This window comes from Anopheles moucheti, chromosome 3 (assembly GCF_943734755.1).
Source record: "Anopheles moucheti chromosome 3, idAnoMoucSN_F20_07, whole genome shotgun sequence".
In the NCBI taxonomy this organism is placed as follows: Eukaryota; Metazoa; Arthropoda; class Insecta; order Diptera; family Culicidae; genus Anopheles; species Anopheles moucheti.
In genome coordinates this window covers 89989926-89995925 of record NC_069141.1, presented here as the reverse complement: position 1 = coordinate 89995925, position 6000 = coordinate 89989926, and the positions used below count along the sequence as shown (strand labels likewise).

Genomic DNA, 6000 nt, shown 5'->3' with positions numbered 1-6000 from the left:
AAATAAGGAAGTGGTCGTAGAGCTGTGAAATTGGATTGATGAAATGTGTTCAATGTACCAATGTACAACGGTTCATTAGCGTGTCGAAATCTACGAAAGCCGACAGGTAGCGTTGACGTACATACAAAGCGATGTAAAGCATCAAAACGAATTCTTCATCCGTGGTGTCAGTAAAAGATCTTCGTACACTGTAACATTGAACGCGTCAAATATCATTAGATACACGTAACAATTTAGACATCTAGGGTCGTGCTAAATGCTCTGCACGGACATAAAAACAAAGTTGGGTCTAAAAACGTTATCCAAAACGCTTTTATTTCCCGGTAGTCATCTCTAGACGTATTCTCATTCTCAACACGATCTTCACACTCGTTCTCTCTTTCTCTGCGTGTCAACCACCTTTTTTTGCAGATCATCAACGTTACGGAGACCTCTGGCAACTCCCGGCATCATCACAATCAGTGGCCAAATCTAAATGTTGTGAATGTGAAACGAGTATTTCCATAATCTCACATCCCGAAAAAAAAACCTGTTTGTGGACGTGTTAATCTGAACCGGCAGTTTGCAACCAATGCAGTGTGTGTCTAGCAGTACCAGCGACTGGGAGGAAAAGAACACCCGCTAAAGTGTTCTGAAGTCACGCGTGTAAAAAGTTGGTGATTTTCCCTCTGTTTTTGTTGTTTCTAGTGACTTGTGATACCGTAAACAGTGTCTTTGTGCCGTAAAAGCAGCATCTGTGCGTTAAAGTTGTGCTCTGCAAAGTGTCACAAAGTGGTTATTCGAAGTGGAACGATGTTTGTGAATACCGTTGCTGGAGGTGTATTTTTTATGAATCAAATTAACCATCAGTGCAGTGCAAACCATGGTCCAATGTGTGGTGGGTGTAGATTGTAATTGTGTTCTGAAGCAGTGATTTTAACCGTACGGTGCGGATTACTGGTCTGTGCTTATAGTCCACAATAATTGCATCATTCTGCTTGGGTTCTTCATGCTAGCTGGTGAATTCAAAATGGAGTAAGTATTCGCATGTATCTGTTTCATCAACTTTTATGACACATGCCTGGTATGGCCTACTAAACCTCAAAATGGATTCGCTCTTTAGGCGCTTTATAGAAGGCCGTATACGATATGAGATACCATCTTTCAATTTGTCGCACACCTAAACAAGCATTAAAACACTAGACACTACTCGATAAGTGTCAGTTTCGTCGCCATATTGAGCAAATCGAGATACGTTTCACCTTTACAGTAGATCATTACGATCTTGGCGGGGAATGGTGGAGTTCAGCTAGAATGCGGTCACGCGCTCGTCACCATCCGCCACGATGGAAAGTTGTGTGAACGAACGTTCGCACGACCCGAATAGAATCTGTTGTATCGAATTGTCAGTAGCTAACCTTCAGCAAACAAAGCGTCAATCGGCCATCGAGTTTCGAGCACACCTTTCGAGAAGTGGGTACGCATGGGTACCCTACTGGAGGAGGAGTTCACTCGTACAGAAGTGCCTCACAAGGTTTGTCTGACGTGGTAATGGAAAAGAAATTTAGCAGCCTCCCACACAGTGTCAGTGGCAGTTGCTCGGAGAGCTCACGCGCTTCAAGGCAAATTTGGTGAGAATAATCTGCAACGAAGTTTCTATTTAATAGATACATTTCTTACATTCCGCCATTATTGCGCTTATTCCGGCAAGGGCTGGAACGCATGCTCCAATGATAGTTACGGAAATGAAATGGAATTATGATCCAATAGCAAGAAGTTTACACTTGAAGCGTAACCTAGTTAATGAAACTTCCGATAGTTCCAAACAAACAAAAAGCTATTCGACTGAGATAACGCACACATCCACCGTATGAGACCGCTTTCCATGCTAATAAGCGTCCCTCCAAAAAGTGACGATCCTCACTAACAAACACACCGACGAAAAGTGTGCCAATTGGGATGGGGTTCGGTTTTTTTTTTTTGGTCAGTTCGGTCCACCGTAGCTAATGAACCCGTGGCCCGGAGTTGTGCTCAGAGAAATTGTACATCCCGTCAGGTTCGCTACCCACACGCACCTCAGCGACACCCACTGCTGCGGGTGCTAATAAAACTCGTTCGGGCCGTTGTTTTGGCCATCAATTCGAGGCACGTTCTAGAGCAATTCTTGTTCAGTGTTCCAGGTGATCGCCAAAACCACGTCCCGTTAGTTGCGGCAGTTGTCCATCTTCGATCGGTTCTGGAAAACTTTGCTGTTTGGTATGAAATTCCAAATTTTCTATACATTTTTTTACCAATTACAATCTTCCGATCGAACCGGTTCCTCTGCTGGGACGGCTGTTAAAAGTGGGCCAATCCAAATTCGGCCAAAGTTTGGTAAACTAGGCGCGATCTTGTTGGACCGCGGATTTTCCTATAATGCTTAAGCAGTGTCCGGTTCTTTGCCTTGCCTTGCGTCTACCGTCGACTTTGACCTTCTACTTCACCGAATGCGTCAGTGTCTTTCTCCCTCTCTTTGTACTACTGTGCACCTCCGGAGGTCATACGGCAAAAAACCGGATTGCTGAGGAATGCCATGTGCATAGTGGCATACAGTTCTCTAAGGCTAGCTATTTGTTGTTTATGCGCACTGGTACTTCGTCAGTACGTTAGACATGCGCTCGTAGGCGTTAAGACTAAGGCTGCAGTGATGCACGATTGCGCTGATGCATTCGTGTCTACCATGAGCCACCGCTAGTGACGCATCACACCGGAGGCTATCGAGATGAACAAGTGAAAGTATGAGCTTCGATTTGGTTGCTTTGGAGGGTGTTAAAACGCGTTGACAGTCCCTAGGGAATGACATTGTAGGAAGATCTCCAATAAGCGATAAAGTGATATTATTTCTCAGTTGAAAGATAGTTCATGTACATGAACCTACATTATGATCTCATCCCAAAGTCAGACGTTACGCACTAATTGCTTAAAACTGAAAGAGTGCTAGCCTTCAGTAAGAAGCTATGTATACCTTCCGTAGCCTTGATGTCGCCTTCGAACAGAGGCTTGGCCCTACAACTGCTCTCCGAAACTCGAACCTTGCGATCTATTGCCACTCATGAAAGCAAAACAAATGTAGCGTAATTTATTCCCTTGTGAATGTAAAGTACAATTCAAATGATCATATTTATACGTGGCTCTTGTGGTGGTCGGTTCACTCCATCCACTAATGAAGACATGCGTTGTTACATTGGCTCTCCCCACATTCAACATCCGTCTCCGAACCGCTGTGCAATCATCATCAGCAATACAAAACTCAATTTACAAAGCTCGCTCAAATTTTCCCAAATGATCCCCCGCGCCAATAAGTGGGCTTTAGGAAAACATTTTTCAAACATCTTTAAAGCAACGAGCCGCACATGCAGAAGGTCACGAACTGACCATTTTTGAGTGTATTCTTTCCTCCCTTGAGCTTCTTCCCATCTGCATTTGGCGGTTTGCAAATTGGTAAATGATCGTTTTGTGTTTTTGAAATAGCGTTTGGCGATACAAATGCATAAGTAGGCCATGCACGCAATTTTGAATCGTTTGCATACGATTGGAAATTTTAATTTGTCCCTCCCATGTACATTGTGTGCATGGTTAGCAAATAAAATATATTCGGAATGAATCGTAATCGTTCGCCATTTTTTCTGCATTACGATTGAAAGTTGCACCTTTAATCCACTTATGTCTGACAAATTTGCAGAAAAAGTGAAATTTCTCACGAGCGCCCGCAGCTCCAATCTTACCCTTTTTACCTTCAGTATTCCCTTTTTTCTCTCCGCATACAAATATCATTACCGGCACGTTATTTAAACGAACGCGGCATGCATGATTGTTACTAAAAAGTGGTAAGATTTCTTTTTTTTAGCAGCCGCCCTGTCCATAATGTTTTCAAATCAGCGAGCGAGAAACTTTTCTCCTCGGCGATAAGGAAATAAAGGAAACGGTGAATTTGTCCACATTTATCGCGTCTATTTGTTTTGCGTTGTGCAACCTGTCATCAGTTACCGGGCACGCTCAGTCCACGATGCGTTTCTCCGCTACGATCTCTCTGTGCTTCCGGACACGTTTAGATCGGGCATCATGGACTGATCCGTCCATTTCACAGCAACTCTCGAAACGCTTCTTGCGCCCAAAATGTTCGCAGTTAAAGGGTGCGTCACGGTAGCTTCGCAGCATGTTTCCGTTGATTAGCCGATCGTTATTTATTTCGTTTTTTCGCGTCTCTCTCGCTACTCGTTTCGTCCTACCGATCTACCAACTCAGCCTTTCACCAGGCGGCGGATTGTCGATTCCATTCTCTGCTACCCAAAAATTGGCGAACAAAAACGATAGCAAACGATTTGTCAGATGCAAAGTAATGACTTACGCGCGGGATCATTTGACGTTTGATCGAGTTCGGACACTACTTTCTTCTACGGCGTTTTGCTCTTGTACGGACACGTAAATCCCATCTCGGAGTTGTTTTGCTCCAGCAGATGGTGTAAAACCGATGCTTGCCGGTCGCCACCAACTTGAGAGGTACATTTATCATCGCGAAAACAGTGCCTAAGGGCAGTAAAATGCTTCCGATTGGTGGAAAGGAAATGGATACCGGGTGTTTTTTCGCACCGTCATCACACACCATCGCTCGTTTTGGTGTCCGAACAACGAGGCGAACAAATTGCGTACAAAAGATTTAAATGACGAAGGCCGTTCGAACGTACCCAGTGCGGATTGATGGGAAATCACAGTTAAGTGGTGACAGGAAACAAACGCATTAAGCGGCTAACTGGGAATTTGTTTATAAATTACTCTCAAGACGTGTGTTAGACTATACTGAACCTTTCATTGAGGAGTGTGAATGCGCGATCTTTTATTATAGACAAGGCACAGAAACTAATGCTGATAAATCTGTTTCTGACGAACTGACGAAACTCTCTTAGGCGCGCTGGAGAGGAATATGCTCAGAAGGAATTTTGGCCCCGTGTGTGTGGAAGGAGCCGTTACAATGACGAGCTCTACGACGGTGAACTCACGGTCATACAGCAGATTAGACTTGCCAGGCTCTGGTGGCCTAGTCATGTCATGAGAATGACACCGAACGACCCAGCCCGTAAAGTCCTTTTGGATCGTCCGCCGACTCCATAGAGATGGAGTGATGGCATTTATGCGTTCGACAGAAAGGCCGGGATAATGGAATGGCAGACTAAGGCGCTCGACCTTGAGCATTTTCGAGCAACATACCGAAATACCAGCGGACATGTGTACCACCACCACCACCTTGTGTTGTTGTGTGCTAAGGCAGAGGAAAAATAATATTCGTTAAATATTAGACAAAAGCTTAAAAAAGCTTTCAGAAGTCTTAGCCAATACCCTAATCTCGATTGAGTTTCAAGTCCAACCTGCTTCCAAAGGCAGGTGCCCTATTCCTATCCCAATACAGGTACCAAATCAGGGAGTCCCGAATTGGTCCTGATTTGTGCTGCCTTGCCAGTGAAAAGTCATGTTGGGAGCTGTTCGACAGTTGGGAAAGTTGAATGTCGACAAAGTCGACATTTAGCGGAGCCTCAAACCAGCCTGTCGGAACTTTCCAAGCTGTGGCTGCAACAGAAAAGCTAATGCAGGGGTTGACTCTGCAGCATGCCGGAATGTTATGAGGAATGTTCGCAGTTCTCAAATGTCGGCTTAGTTGATGCTGATGTTAAAAACAAAATACTCGTCCTATCGACGATCAAACAATTTGTATGGGTGGCTAATTTCAGGAAATGCTGTTTTACTTACAACATCAAACTATTATCTCGCACCTATATAGGTATTTAAAAGTGCATGTAAACAGATCATAATGTTTCTGATAATATGGTTCAACTTTATTTTTAACAAGTTTGTTCCGCGCAGCTCGAACCTAACGACGATGGAGGTCTTCTAAATACATGTCTTTCCGCGTTATTTATAGCTAATTGAGCTATTAAAAAGCCCCGGCGTTGTAGTATCTGCATATGAGCTGCATAGTGCAGTGCGGGC

General features: G+C 44.2%; 1 protein-coding gene across 1 annotated transcript in view; it reads left to right on the top strand.

The window, feature by feature from the left end:
• The first annotated feature begins 877 nt into the window (after positions 1-877).
• Positions 878-6000, top strand: part of LOC128305622 (uncharacterized) — a 55081-nt gene continuing 49958 nt past the window's right edge. The window contains exon 1 of the mRNA XM_053043166.1: positions 878-1014. The gene's annotated coding sequence lies outside the window, so the exon portion shown is untranslated. The remainder of the gene's footprint in view (positions 1015-6000) is intronic.